The sequence below is a fragment of the Stylophora pistillata genome, chromosome 2 (assembly GCF_964205215.1).
Source record: "Stylophora pistillata chromosome 2, jaStyPist1.2, whole genome shotgun sequence".
NCBI lineage: Eukaryota > Metazoa > Cnidaria > Anthozoa > Scleractinia > Pocilloporidae > Stylophora > Stylophora pistillata.
In genome coordinates, this window is record NC_142520.1 from 19,035,847 (window position 1) to 19,052,200 (window position 16,354).

Below are 16,354 nucleotides of genomic sequence, written 5' to 3' on the forward strand. Positions count from 1 at the left end.
TTGATGTTTGGTGTCACGTTGTAATTAGTACCCACTTTTGCATTACATCATAATTTAAATATTTTATTCATCTACTTGTCTGTTATATAATTACTCGCGTTCTGTTACTCATTGATTAAAGATGGCATAAGCATGCCGAAACATGTCTCTCAAAAAATTTTTCTATCTCTTACAATAATAATAATGCTAACAATGTTAATATAACAATAATTCAAAGGGGATAGCTGGAAAGACTCATTGTTTCCAATCCCCTGGGCTCCAACATGCCTATGCTTCTTTTACCTCGCTTGTGAATTATGAATAATTGTCCCTATTTTATTGCAACCCCATTTTTTTAAGCTCTTTTCTTTTTTCTTCATGCGTAAAATGTATTCGGTCGTTCCGCGTCCCAACATATTCCGCGACTCCGCTGATCCACCGTTCCATCGTTTCTCAGTTCCTCCCTTTCATCATTCTTTTGAAGAACTTAGCGTATCGTATTTCGCAGCTTACTCGCTTCGCAAATTTAGCAGCTCCGTTTCGGCTTAAGGTTACCGTGTACCTTCAGGGGTGTCTCGCGTGCCAGCGAAGTAGTGCGTCCGGTGTCCGGTTCAAACTGTAGATATCTAAACCCCTATATCAAATTAAAGCTTATAGGACTGGCTATCAGACTATACCACAAAATTTGAAAAAAAATTAATTATCGAGTTTTTCACGACTTTTAAATACGAGCGTCCGAATCACCTTTTGAACGTTACATGTCAAAGCGAATTTTGTTTTTTTCTTATTTAATGTGTTCCTCTGATACCGGGGCCAAAGCGCTAAAAAAGCGTGTCTGCGATTTGCCATATTCAATTTCAGTGACAAGTTAGAGAACATTTTTGAAATAGGATTAAAAAAAGTGTGGAGTGATCGTACAAAAATCGCTCTTGAAAAAAAAGTATCTAGAAATAAAAAAAATTCGGAGACATTTTGTATTGCTTATATTTAAAACTAGCTACTGTCCAAATTTGAGAGCAATCGAACAAATTCCCGTTGACTTGTAGCTCTTTAAAGGTGGATTTAGAGGGCAGGAAGGAACGGAATGGTATACCATTGTCAATGAACAAAGTTGCCTCAATTTCGTTGTTAACCATTCAGTTAGGACCCTGAGTAATGGGGAAAATGGGCATTTTAGAAGACGAGAGAGCAAGTAACCAAGACCCCCTTCCCAACATAGTCACACTTATCTGAATAAGAATAATTCGTTACTGAGTACGTAAAACATGCCTAATATCTCGAAATGTGTATACATGGAATGTTACAACTGTAATCTACTTGAGAGGGAACGTTTCATCGAAAGGAAGCCCTAATTTAGTTTTTCTAAAAGTTCTCGGTGGTCAGATCTGATTGGTTTTAGGATTATACTGAAAACTTGTGCGAGATAACGGTATAAACGGTGCATTAATATACAAAGCCCATCCTTAGTTTTACCACTATGGTTTTACACTCGTAAAGGTATCTATGGGCAACGCAAATAATGCAATTCGCAACTTGCATGATTAGGCTGACTGGATTACTTGTCTGTAAAGATGGGGGAAGGGACGCTAATCCGAGAGTTATGGGCATTGTCTCCTTTGAATTTGGAATTCACTCACGGTGAAGCTTAATCACACGTACGCCTTGAATAATAGTAGTTTGTTCATACTCACAGGAATCGAATACTTGGCGCGATACCTTTAAATTGCTCGTTGCTCACTGTGCGGATTTTGTTGAAATAAAAGCTCCTGTAAACGACGATAGAATGAAAGGGTAACTCGTTAATGACAAACATTAGAACATAAAATTATATTAAAAAAAAAAAAAACAATATAAGTGATTGTGAGAGAGCATGAGTAACACCGAATTAGTACGAGTGACCACAAATGATCACGAGTGAACCCCGAACGATCATGATTCACCACTAGTTACCATGAGTAACCACAAGTGACCGTGGTGACCACGAGTGACCACGAGTGACCACGAGTGACCACGAGTGACCACGAGTGACCACGAGTAACCACGAGTAACTCCGAGTTACTATGAGCGACCACGAATGACCACTACTTGCCATTAGTGACTCGTGTGATCAAGAGTAACTAGTAAGCAGTAACTAAAGGAAGGAAGGAGTGGTGTCATCTTCCTGCTTCCCACCACACGAACCTTTTATCCGGTTTCAATCACTCGTCACCGTGACGAAGAGAAGAGTCTTCTCTGTCAACTTTGCATCTTTGCTTTTTTTTTTCGTTTGTTTTGTTTTTAACTTTTATTTTATATGTTAACGTATTTTTTGGTATTTATCGCTCGTTTTCTTCCCATTCATTTCCCTAACTTAATTTCTTCTGTCTGCCGGGATTCTGGACGGAAACGGACTAATTGGGCAACAATTTTTGACAGCGAAGTAGCTCTGGGAACTACGCTTTCAATGAAGGAAGTGATACATTGTTTGCAAATGTCAGTCTCCGTGAATGGTTTATCTACGTTGAAATCACAGGTTTTTGGATGAAGTCACCTGATGATAATGAGATTATGATGTCAGCCAAATATATAACTTCCTGCTCACCCTTGGTTGTTAGTGTTCACTCGTGGTCATTTGCTGTCAATCGTGGTCACTCGTGTGTAACTTTTGACACAACCTATTCAAATGACGGAGATGCAGAACATGCCGACGACTGCACTCTCACAAGACCCCAGTTTTGCAGTGCTTCATTAGCGTCGATTAAAAATGCTAATGAGAAACAGAGACTTACATGAGCTGCATGTTTGTTAAGTCTTTAAAAACTCCACGCTGTAGGTACTGAATATTGTTCTTATAAACAGCCCTTGAACAACAAAGAAGACGGATCGTTATTACTTAAATTACAGAAAACTCTAGAAGCAAACTTCCATTGCAAAAAAAACTTCTAATAGCTTTATCAACTCTTCCGCGTCTTATTATAAAAAAAAATATCTTTATAAATTATGTGACATCAAAAAGGAGATAAAAAATAACTCACTGCTTGGGACTACTTAAAAAATTAGGTAATGGCAGTTAACGGTTGCCTCGCTTAATCCGAGTATGAGTACGCGCTGATTTATATATGGGAAAGAATCGCTACGTCCTTTTAATAATTCTATTTTTTTTTTTCTGTCATGTGACATCATGCCAATGAGATCAGAGTTGGCAGTTGCTATCTTGGATGTAATAGCAACTTCAAACTCGAGCAATGTCATACGTGACTCTGGTAGCTTCCAAGCTTAGGGTGTCTGAATCTAAGCCAGCCAAGGCACACAAGTTGAGTAATTCAACGAAACCGTAGGCAGAACAAGGGTGAAGGAATAAGTCTGCTCACTTTTTGTGTCACGCCACAGATACAATTTAACTTATAATTTAGAATTACTTATTCCTCAAGTATGTGTTCTTTATTTTTTTCGCAATCCCACATCCCCTAACAGAAAGTTTAAATTAACCAAGTAATACGACAGCCGCTAATGAACATTGCCGGATTACAGATGATCAGATATCTCGGGAAAGGTCAAGAATTTTTACTAGTGCAGTTTGGTATAATTTCCGTCCGCCATCTCGTTCAAATAAAATTGTTGGGTTTACTTACTGAGCTGGTCTTTCAATTTGGACAAGCCTTGGAACTGATCCGGTGGCAGGGTTACGAGGCTGTTTTTCTCCATGTATCTACGCGATAAATGAAATACACGAGACGCACTGTATCACTATTTAACAGTAAAGATAATTTTAAATAATTGCTTGGGCTTAGAAACGTCTATCGTCGGGTCTGGCCAAGATCATTGGTATAAGTTTATTCACCTCATATAAACGTTCTTCTTGAAATTATTCGTGCCTTGTTCTTCAGCAAACTGTTTCACTGCTCATCAAAGTTGCCCAAAACTTCATTAAAAGCATCGCTAGCCTGCTTTCACCGGGACGAGAAACATTTTGATCACACCACACTTGCACTGATTGTTCTGACCGCCGGTTATAATGGCTTAACGACGGTATATACTCGGGATGTACATCATTATAGTTATTATTAAAAAAATATTTAAAGAGGGAGCCCAGTTCGCCATAGCGGTTTTCAGTGAGGCCCTCAAAATTAGCAATGTATGAAATAAGTAATCACGTAATTGATAAGTAAAAGCTCACGGTGGGAATTATGAAATATCTAAAATATGACATGAACAGAAATAATAAAATCGATGTGCAAGAGATGACACACTAAAGCCGATGTAAACTAGCTGTGCCTAGTTAATAATTGGTTCATGCTTTAGCCTGCTCTATCGAGTTATGGACGAAAGAAGCGTAAGAGTTGCCCGAGGCGATAGCCCAGGGTAACTCTAGCTTCTTGAGTACTCTCAAAGCTTCCCGCGTGCTCCATAACTTGATAGGGCACGCTAAAGCATGAACCAATTGTTTTAGAACATAGCCGGTGGAATTTTGCATCAAATTTGACACGAAAAACGGACAATAATATCAGAATTGATTGTTCGCGTTAAGCCGAAATATTAAGCAAAATAGGAAATAGTTTTTTTTTAAGTTTTCTGTTTAAGGCTCGAGCTTTATTTTACTGCGTTTAAGTGCTTAATTCTTTATTTTTAAAAAAGAAATCAAGCTGAAGAATGGAACTTTTATTTAACAATTATTTCCTGATTAAATATAAAACTCTCCTAACGACAGAGAAGAAACTTTGCGGTTTAATTGGTTAATTTACAACACGCCACATTTTCTGTTTCTCTGAGAAAACGAACACTTCGCGCAAGAGAAGAGTTAACGTAAGTCAAAATGCTTCAAAAAGTATATCGATTGCCGGAATTAGACCATTGCAAAACGGTCCGAGTAAACAATGAGAACAGTATAACAGTAAATGTCAACAAGTGTGGCTAAAATTTGATCCAAGAGCGATGGTGACATTTTGAACGGTGTAGTTGTTAAAGAAAGATCCGAAGCCGCTCGTGGTTTTCTCAGTTGTAGTGAACACAACGAGGCCGTTTTCCTGCACTTCTTTCTGTATGTTTATGGCGGTTACAGTGGCAAGAGATTCGGATCTGTCAGAGGTCAAGCCTTTCGAAAGGACTTCGCTGCAGCTACGGAGCTGTGATGTCGAGGGCTGCGTGTTGTAATGTAAGACTCTGTTCGCTACGGTGACCAGTGATTGCCATTATGTGGCGGTTCTGTACACCAGCATTCGACCGTAAGGTGATTGCGGTGGCTCTGACGCTGTGGTTGGTGTACATTTTGGAGAGTTTTGCTTCCTCACTTATGCTTTTCATCATCCCGTCGAGTTTGTTGCCACCAATTGGTCGGGCGTCGAACCAAACTTTATCGTCATAGTTCCACTTAGAATTCTTTCTCGGATACTGAAAGACAGCATCGCACCGAGGATTGGGTTTGGCCATGTAAAACTTCAAAGCTTTGTATCCGTCGTTCTCTTCAGATGTTTCATACATTCTTGACAATTTCTCGTTGCTGGATACATCAGTCACTGCTCCGGGATGGTTTTTTGTCGCTTCATCAGCGCCATTGTGACAAATCTTCTTCCCGACGCATCAGCTTCATACTTACAGCTCGTTTTCTTCAGCTGCCTCTGACCTTCTCTTCCTCTCCGACAAAAGAATAAAATAACGTGAAACCATACATTGCGGAGGAGGGTGAGTGGATTACTCAGTGCAACGGCTGGCGATGCTCTCAACTTCATCACGTCTTCGCTCTGTATGGCTGGCTTGTGGGTGACATTTTCCTTGCCCTGGCGCTTCAAACGGACTATCTGAGCGTTTAACATTTCATTTAATCGTTTAAATCGAGGATCTGAACTCAGTTTGAGCGCTCTGCTTAGGGGTGGTGCATTCAGGTATCTCCCAATAGAGTGCCTGAAAGCAAAGAAAGAGGATTTGCTGTAGGATTCGCCGGACATGTTCCTCGCTTCGGCATAGAACCTGCGCAGGTTTGTGTCCAGTCGTCCTACCGTCATGTTTTCCATTGAAGTTTGTATTCGTTTCTCGTTACACCAAGCTAAAATAAGAAAAAATTTTCTTTGAGTTTAAAAAGAAACCATTTGAAAGTTATTTTCATGAAGGAAAACCAGACAGAAAGACTGTTGTTGCTACATCTGTAATTTGATGTAATTAAATGTGTTAATCCTTTTGCAAACAATTTTTCCCTGAGTTTTACTATTCCCGAGAACAGCTGTAAATATATATTTAACAATTTTAAAACGGAAAAATTTAAGCTTACCTTTGAATGTTGAAACAGACTAGTTTGTCATTTGTTTGGTTTTACCAGAGTTTCTTTCTGTCAAAAATTGTTGCATTTCACCCTCGAACAGTGAAGCGAATCGTGACGGCGCTGATGCCGAGTCTCCTTTTCTGTTGTTTTCCTTTTTTTCTGCCACACTTTTTAAGAACTCTAACCCAAGGGAAAAGGTCGGAAAGTTGTCTTCGTTTTGGGACTGGTGGGCCGAGTCTCTGTTTGTATACATTATTGTCGCAAAATATATTATTTTTTCCCGCGCTAACAATGGCCGCTCGCGCGAAAAAAAATTTTCTGGCGAAGCGATTTGCTCACGCTATCAGCGTGCGCTATCGGGATTTTGAGTACGTTTACGTATAATGAAATGGATTGCGCGGCTCTGCTAGGTATGTTCTAAAATCAATTGGTTCATGCTTTAGCGTGCCCTATCAAGTTATGGAGCACACGGGAAGCTTTGAGAGTACTCAAGAGGCTAGAGTTACCCTCGGCTATCGCCTCGGGCAACTCTTACGCTTCTTTCGTCCATAACTCGATAGAGCAGGCTAAAGCATGAACCAGTTATTAATTATAACATAGCTAGCAGAGCCGCGCAATCAAATTCAATATACGTAAGGGTGCTCAAAATCCCAATAGTGCACGCTGATAGCGTGAGCAAATCGCTTCGCCAGAGTTTTTTTTTTCGCGCTAGCGGCCATTGTGAGCGCGGGAAAAATAATATATTTTGCGACAATACTGGATACAGACAGAGACTCGGCCCACCAGTCCCAAAACGAAGACAATTTTCCGACCTTTTTCATTGGGCTAGAGTTCTTAACTGAGGCAGAAAACGAGAAAAACAACGGAAAAGGAGACGGCATCAGCGCCGTCGCTTCACTTGTCCGAGGGTGAAATGCAACAAATTTTGACAGATAGACACTCTGGTTAAACCAAACAAATGTCAAACTGGTCTGTTTCAACCTTCAAAGATAAGCTTAAATTTTTCCGCTTTAAAATTGTTAAATAAATATTTACGGTCGTCCTCGGAAATAGTAAAACTGACGGAAAAATTGTCCGCAAAAGTATTAACACATTTGATTACATATATACATCAAATTACAGATGTAGCGATAACAGTCTTTCTGTCTGGTTTTCCTTCACGAAAATAACTTTTAAATGGTTTCTTTTCAAACTCAGAGAAAACTTGTTTTTATTTTAGCTTGGTGTAACGAGAAACAAATACAAACTCCGATGGAAAACATGACGGTGGGACAACTGGACACAAACAGATATTTCGCTTATCGCGAACAATCACTTCTGATATTGTTGTCCGTTTATCGCGTCGGATATGATGCACAATTCCACCGGCTATGTTATAAAACAATTGGTTCATGTTTTTAGCTGTGCACTATCGAGTTATGGAGCACGTGGGAAGTTCTGAGAGCACTCAAGAAGCTAGAGTTGCCCTCGGCTATTGCCTCGGGCAACTCTTACGCTTCTTTCGTGCTCTCCACTTCCCGGGTGCTCCATAACTCGATAGTGCACGCTAAAGCATGAACCAATTGTCAATTAGCGATCGAGCAAAAAGCTCGTATTGAAATTTCTTATTGAAATACGGATTTCGAAGCTTTTAAACACCCCTTGTTGCTTGAAAAAACCTTAAAACTATAGACTTTGTGTCCTGATTAACATTCCACTTTTTATCATATAGGTGGCAAAATTACTGAGTTGTGATTGGTCAAGACAGAGGGCATTTTTTTTTTTTTAATTTTTGTAATTGCCCCGGGAAAAATTACTTGAAAATGATTGGCTGAAAATCGCTTAGCAACGGCTACCAAGATAAAGAAATTTCTGTTTGTTTTGTAACAATGGCGTCCCATTTTGCGCGAGATCAGTAAGAAAACATTTTGCCCCTTATAGTATACACAAGTAATCACATGGTTCCTCGTAAAATTAAGTTTTGATATCACTTGTGTTTTCGGAAGTTGCAGAAATTGCCCTCGTCGCTGCGTGACTCGGGCAAATTCAGGAACTTCCGAAAACACGCGTGATATTAATCCTTAATTTTACTCGGCCCCATGCGATTACCTAGACAAATTTAGATTTTAAGAAGACTCCCTACTATCTAGTAGACGGTTTTTTTTTTTAAGAGATTTTTAATAGTCATGAAATCAAATGTTTTTTGATAACTATTAACCCACTTGATGAACCGCGTTGTTTTTTCGTTGTTACGATTTTGAACATCATTATCATTATCATATATCGCTTTTAGCCTCATGGGAGGCGTCAATGAAGTAGTGTGTGGTATTATATTTTGGTATATAAACACTAATGAAATACTTGGCGAGTTTTCGCGCACCGTGAAAGTAACACGTTATCTTCACAAGTGAAAATATCATCGTTACTAAGGTTCCATAATAAATTGCACCTTTTGCAGCTAAAGCGAAATGGTCAGGTTTTTTGTCAGTGTTTATATGATAAGTAGAATAAGTAGAAAAAATTCAGATGTCGAGGATCGCGTAATTCCTATCACTAACTTTCGTGAATTTCTGTGAAAGAGTCTAGATCAGTTAGCCCAGTTAGCCCAATGGATAGTGCGCTTGACTGTTGTGCGTTCAAAGTTATTACCTTTCTGAAGTTGTTAGAGTCCATGAAAGATTTGTCCGGATTTGAAGCGTAAGTTTTGTTTTCAAAGCTTTGAAAACCATAACAATGAAAATATCCGTACCGCTTAGTAATGCGCTTGAATGATTTATTAAACATTGTCTATGGTTCTGAAAACGGATTAAGACTTGGGCGAGACCGGATTCTCTTTCTGTTGACGGTTAACAGTTAGAAGGGATGGAACCAAGTAAGGAAATCAACATAAACATTAAATCAACATTAAATGCTCGGAAAATATCTTTATCCTTCAGTTGTTCAAATGAAAGCGTAAGGAGCAATACAATCCTTATAAATTTCAACCGCAGTACAGACAAGCATCAGTGAACTGAGGCGACAAACTGCTAACTAACTAAAGGTAATTCAACTACACACGGAAAGATAATAGGGAGACTTTTTATATCCGGGCTGATGATTTGGTCAATTAATTAAGTGACAGCTTGAGGATAATCTTCACCACAACACTAAATGGTGTTATAAATCGAATTGTTTTGCAACACATCTCTGAGTAGTTCGAATAACTGAACCTTACACTTTCTCTTGAGACTTTACTTTTATGCCAAACGCTGATACATTAAATTAAGAGAGAAAAGTTTACATCCTTAAGCTGAAGTTATTTTTATAGCGTCATTAGAGACAATATTTTCTATGGAGTCAATCATTAGCATTGTTGAGATAACGTGATTTCAACTGTGCGTTTCCGTTTGATAAGCTAATTCAAGAAATTATTGTTTTAGAATTAAGGACAGGTTTGAATTACTGGGTGAAAGAATAGCATATAGAATCGTATTTTGCATAAATGCACGCGAGAAGCTGGTGAATACGATGACCTATAGTCAGTACTGTTTAGATTTCTTAAACCGGCGTTGTAGGTATTCATTTGATGTTTGCCTACTGGGCAGAATTAGGTTTTCTCTGTTGGATCGTACTCATTTACGAGCTCAAAGGAGGCTTATATTGTTGAAAAAACATGACTAGTACTCCTCAAAGACACGAAAGAAAGCAAAACGCTGCAAAAGAAAATTCACAAGAGACTAGGAATGGTGTTGCAGAGGAAGAAATCATTTCACCAGGAGTCAGAGTTGGTACATCATAATGAAAAACACCTTCTGTCCCATTCTGAACTACCAGACTGGCCTTGCGGAAGTTAATTTTCATCCAGTTTCCACAGACCACCGATGCCATGTTTTAGATACTGCTTTAAGAGTATCTTTAAACTTCACAGTGAAACGGGTAATAAATATTTGGACTCATTTGATTGGTTTTATTGTGTTTGTGCGCATTACATCGTACATGCTTGTGCGACCCGTCACTGTCGTTAATCCATTCCCTGGAGACTGGTAGGAGAAACTTGTCTTTAGCTGCTTCTTTGTCGGCTCAATCTTGTGTTTGGGAGTTTCCTGGATTTTTCACACTGTTTACTGCCATTCCGGCAAAGACGGTCCCCAAGATCATTTTTCGAAGGTAAGGTTGGCTGTATTTCTGTAACTTAACATGTCATATTTTTCCACGCTGAGGAATGGCGCAGTCACTCGAAGGCTTGAACTGGGTTCATTCGTAAATCTTGTCTTAATGGAGTCTCGATTTTATCCGCGTTTCTTTAATAAAACGAACGTTAAAGGAGATGAGCAAAAAAAAAAGCCAGCGTGCAATAAAGTTAGTCACATAATTGTTACATTATTCAACCACTCATTCGGCTCGGTCAGTCAGTCAGTCAGTCAGTGTCCGTCTGACAGCAGTTAGTCAGTCATTCAATTAGTTAACGAATCGGTCAAACAAAATCTCGTTTTCAGTCGGTCGGTGAGTCAGTCAGTAACATAATCAGTCAGTCAGTCAGTCAATTAGTCAGTCAGTCAGTCAGTCAGTCAGTCAACCAGTCGGTCAATCAATCAGTCAGTGAGTAAGCCAGTCAGTCAGTCTTAAAGTCAGTCAGGCCTTCAGTCAGTAAGCAAGTCATACTATCATTTACTCAGCTTTTCAGCCAGGTGATCATTTAGCAGGCTACATAGTCAACCCGCATTTTGACTGGTCTACAAATCAGTTGTTAGTTAGTTACCCTGTCCAGCTAGTGAGCCATTTCTTTCCTTAGTTTCTACGAGAAAGTCTAAGATGATGTACTTACGAAATTACATACATACATACATTTTATTGAACACATCTCCGTCTGGGGCTTTTCAGTGAACAATTACATAATTTACATACTTGGTACTATACGTACAAAACTAACTAATAACCCGTTATATACAATATAAGCTACTTATAACTTTAAAAATAGAATGCTTATTTAAATAAAGAGCCATTCAGGAGATACCTTTTCAAAGCTCTCTTAAAAGAAGCTGGGTTTTCATATAGTTTCAATCTTGGGTCAAGTTTATTCCAGATGGCTACACTTCTATAATAAAAGGTCCTCTGACCTGTTGTAGTTTTAAAAAGGGGAATGTTAAGTTGTTGAAAGTTCCTCGTTATACGCCCAGATACGCTGCCTCTTGTTACAAGCTCGGATGTAAAATATTCAGGCGCTTGGTCCATTTTACATTTAAATGATAAGGTAGCATCACGATAGTACAGGATGGTTTTTACCGGTAGCCAGCGTAGATTCCTTAATGTGAAAGAAATATGATCATACTTCTTTACAATGCAAATAATTCGGACGGCAAAATTTTGAACATATCATGTAGCTTATGAACATTACAAGCTGATGTGGACGACCATACTGACGAACAGTAGTACATCTTACTAAAAACAACTGCGTTAATTATAGTTTCAAGCAGATCTTTGTTAAAAAGCGAATCTAATACGGCTTAGTTGGGATACTTTCGACATGCAGGATGAGACAGTCGCAGAGATATGATTGTCAAAGGATAGTGTGGGATCGAAACTGACACCAAGGTCTCTGACTGTTGTGAGCTGGGATGATTTCCTTTCCAAGCAGGGACAATTTTAAGTCTGGCACTTTAAGAGACATTCTTCGACTGCCCAAGACCATCAGTTTAGTCCTCTCAGGATTAAGCGTTAAGCAATTGTCGAAACACCAATCGCGTATCCGTTGCAGAGTAGAGTTCACTCTTTCTATAGCTTGAATAGAATCGTTCGCACTAAAGGATAATAGAAGCTTTGTGTCATCCACATAGCATTCAGTTGAACCATCTTGACAGATGTTTGGCAGGTTGTTTACATAAATGCTAATGATAAATAATAATGCTCCTAGTACACTCCCTTGCGGTACACCACTGACTACTGGTCATCGATCAGATAATACAGAGTTGATGCGGACTGCTTGTCTTCTTTGAGAAAGACAGCTTTCGACCATCTAAGTGCAGAAGATGATAAACCAATGTCCTTTAGTTTCTTTAGAAGAATTACGTGGTTGATAGTGTCAAAGGCTTTACTCATATCAAGATATACGATTGCAGTGATTTTTTTCTGGTCGATAGCGCGAGGAATAAAATCAGTTGTAGAGATCAGTGCTGTCTCAGTTGAATGTCATCTTTTGTTGCCGCTTTGTTTCGCTGATATTCTCTGATTAGTTGTTAAATATGAAGACAGCTGATTTAATGCCGCTCTTTGGCATATCTTAGAGAGTATTGGGAGCAGCGATATTGGTCAATAGTTGTTAGCTTCTTCGTGATCTCCATTCTTGAGAATTGGCTAAACTTCGGAAATTTTCCAAGAAGCTGGAAAAACACCACTTTCAAGAAAGGCATTAATGATGGAGGTGATACAAGGAGCGATGGTCTGCGGCAAACTCTCTTTAATTACACGAGTTGGTACTTTGTCAATTCCTGGAGCTTTGTTGTTAGGTATTTAATTAACAATGTCTGTAACCTGACAGCATTCCACCGTGGTGAAAGAGAACTGTTCTGAAGTTGAATAGTTTCTCGGAATGAAGGTGTCCGGAGCGGGCGCGTAATTAAATTTGTTAGCGAGAAGTTGATTTTTTTCTATCGTAGATTTCACAACCGAGCTAAAGAACTTGTTAAATTCATTTGCTACGGTTTGATCATCTTTAGTAAAACTCTTGACATTCAAGGGCTGTTTTGGAATACATGACCTGGTTGTTTTTCAAATGCTTCTAGTGTTGTTGGAATTCTGTCTTATTTTGTTTTTAAACGAATTCCCTTTGTGCGAGCCGTACTCGGAATACATGACCTGATTGTTTTCCAAATGCTTATAGTTTTGTTGGAATTTTGTCTTATTTGTTTTTCAACGAATTCCCTCTGTCCGACCCGTATTTGTGCGAGCCGTATATAAATTCGTTTGATCAAATGTGGATGTGCTTTGTTCCATTTGATTTTCAAGGTTCCATTATGCAGGAAGAGCAATATTCATCATGGGATCATTTCTACCTCCGTTATATTATGGTTTCTACCATTCAAGAGTTTTGAAGAGTGTATAAATGTCAAAGATCTGTTCTCTTGGTGTGATCTGCATCATTGTTTCCGTATGAGACAAACTCAGCGCGCTCCATTACCGAATATTTAGAGCAGGTAAATTTGTCGTTGAAAACGCAATTCATATAGCAGTTCACAATTAAGTGTCCAAAAACAAAAGGATAAATAATAATAATCACAGCGACCAATCAAAACAAAGGTTTACATTATCAGTGGCCAATAAGAGTTCAAAGTACATACCCGCAAACTGCATAAAGCGCGGGAAAACGCCGCGTTTGTTTTAGTTTTCCATCTGATTGGATGAAGATTGAATAAAGCTATCAGGTCTTATCAATATAGACTGGTTGGCTATGCGACTGGTGCCTAATGTTTCACATTGCGGCAAGCTATTTCTTTTTTTTTTTTTTTGCAAAACATATAAACTAATGAAATTCTTTCGAAAATCACTTTTAATTGGCAAACCTTATTGTATTTATTTGAAAAGAGAGTGTCACAGCGACGGTATTATATAACAAAAATGATGATACATTCATAAAATATTTCTGGAGGCGCATGCGCATGCGATTGAGCACAGATACAGTGCCTGAAAAACAGCGAATAGAGCCTTAGTCATGCGCACTAGGTATGTACAACAGCGAATAGAGCCTCTTCTATGTAGGACTTGATCTTTCTCTGAAAATGAAACCTGCATTGAAAATCTTTGATGTACTATGTTATGCAAACTTGAACTACAAAGAAAAAGTGTCCTTTGGCTCATTATATTATTATTTCATACTCATTCTCACTTTAGTTTCAGATAAAACCATAATTTTGTATGTACCAGCAAGTACTCAACTACTGTTTTCGAAGATTTATTCCCGATTCTTATTCATATCTCTTTACAATAAAATGACAATTTGCATCATTGGAGAGCTCATCTCAGAAAGAATATTCCGCCATTTTGTTAAGCTGGCTGCGCGCTAGTCATGCGCACTAGGTATGTATAATGGAAACATAATTTGATTTCGCATGAAATTTTCGTTTCAGGTCAGTAATGCTTTGATTTGGCTACTGTGGATTTATTCCTGTAATACATCTCATATGTTTGTATGGAGTAACTTTAGCGTACCGGCAAGCTGCAGGCGCCTAAGTCGCTCTGATGTGTCTACTCTGCACTGCAAGTGCCATTACGTGGGCCACTCGAATTCCTGAGAGATTTTTTCCCGGCAAGTGTGACATCTGGGTAAGCAAGCCTTTGCGGCTCTTATCATCAGTTTTGTTAAATGTTTCTTGGGCTCTTTGTCTTTCGTCAGGTTTAACTCAACCGCGCACTGGAAGTTCGGTTGCTAAACATCACCAAGAAATCATATTTGTATTAGAATTATGTCTAATAATTCTTCTACGATAGATAGTTTAGATAACTCACCGAAGTCCTACCCTTACGGCTTTAAGTCTACCTATTAATTCTTGAGATTCGTTTTACTGACTTTCGCTCGAAATGTGAGCTTTGAAAACAATGACTAATTCACATAATCATCTCAGCTGACAAAATCAAATCTTGTAATACCTCCTACCAACGCAGCGCCACAGTTTCTTTAGAAACCGTTACTCCTCTACTTAATATTCAGTTTCAGAGCCGCCAGATCTTCCATTTGCTTGTCCTGGCCACAGCGTTTGTTCATTTGTAAGGAATTTGTCAGATGGCACAGTACAGATTTGAAAAGGGACCTTCATGCGAAAGTTGAACTTTGTCAGAATCATTCTTTCCATTCAGAAGTGCACATATCTTGCTATGAGAGAAAGAAGAAATGTCGAGAATACGTACGAGTACTAGGGTGCCTTGTTGTTTGAAGAGGAGGTCTGGGTTATAGTCGTAGAACGTCGCCAACAGGTCTCTCCAAACGGTCTTCACGCTCAGCGAGCGCAAATACATTTTGAGCTCATTTAAGAGCAAATCAATGGAAAAGTGTTTGAGTGAAAAGTTCCAGTAACTATTAACATCAGGGAAGACACTGCACAACTCAGTTTGAAGTGATGCGTGCGAAAGAACAGCTTCAATAGAGAGTCGAGTTCAATCTTTGCATCTAAGTATTATTAATATAGTGTGAAGAGGATACAAAGGCGATTTTGTATAACGCCACTATGGGAGCGTTGGGCTTGCGCATTTCTCGTGCGCAGGATCCTGAAGGCTTTCGCGCTTGTATATATCTTCCTTCCCAATTGCTGGATTTCTCTGCTAAATGATTTTACAAATCGCCTATGATACGTGGGGTAACATGTCGAAGTTGCTCTGGCTATTTATAGAGTATTATTCATTCCTTTTTCGACGATTTGCGACAATTTCATATTGAATTCTTATTATGATAAAATAATCAAGCGAAGCTTTATTTTGAGCGAGTCTGTAGATCCTCGTAACGTTTTTGTATTTTAACTGGTCACTGTGGAAGGGGAACTCATATGAAGCATGTCTATTTGATGTCAATTTTATTGAATCTGTTTACATTGCTATTTAGAACTATACTTTTGAAGGTGAAAATGTCTTTCTTCACATTTAGTTTACTTTTTATCCACCTATACGCATACACCGGAATAAGAGAATGACAAGTTAAGTGTAACTCACGGTAAATCAAGGACGGCGGAGCCGAAGCGATGGGGCTCTGACTGCAACCTCACAAATAACATGCAAAAATATGGTAAATTTTCGGGGAAAACTGCCCCCATATCTCTAGGCTGCGTCCACTTGCACATGTTCAAGACTTTCTGCGGATGAGAAATCCCAATTTTTTGTATTGTTGTCCGTGTATGTACAACGTTGGGGTAGAAATGCAATGTTTTTGTGTAGTGCATTGGTTTCTTGCGCACGGACGCAAAATCTATTCGTTTTGGTACAGTTCGTTCTGGACACATGTTAGGTGTGTGCGTAGTTTGGCCCTCTATGAACTACTTATCGCTTGATCTCTTTTGATAACTTCCCAAAAAGTAAACGATCTGTACACGAATTATTTAAATAATATTTTGCTTTCCTTATTGGTATGATCTGGTTTTTAATAAAAGATTAATTGCAAGATGCTTGCGAAGGGGTGTAGGGTGGAGGAAAGACCCAGAATGTTAG

At 38.9% G+C, this 16,354-nt stretch overlaps 2 pseudogenes; one reads left to right on the forward strand and one right to left on the reverse strand.

Annotated features, from left to right (window-relative positions):
• Positions 1 to 4,856: 4,856 nt before the first annotated feature.
• On the reverse strand, positions 4,857 to 5,874 carry LOC148737575 (uncharacterized; annotated as a pseudogene).
• A 3,593-nt stretch (positions 5,875 to 9,467) lies between these two features.
• On the forward strand, positions 9,468 to 14,987 carry LOC148737576 (adiponectin receptor protein 2-like; annotated as a pseudogene).
• Positions 14,988 to 16,354: the final 1,367 nt, after the last annotated feature.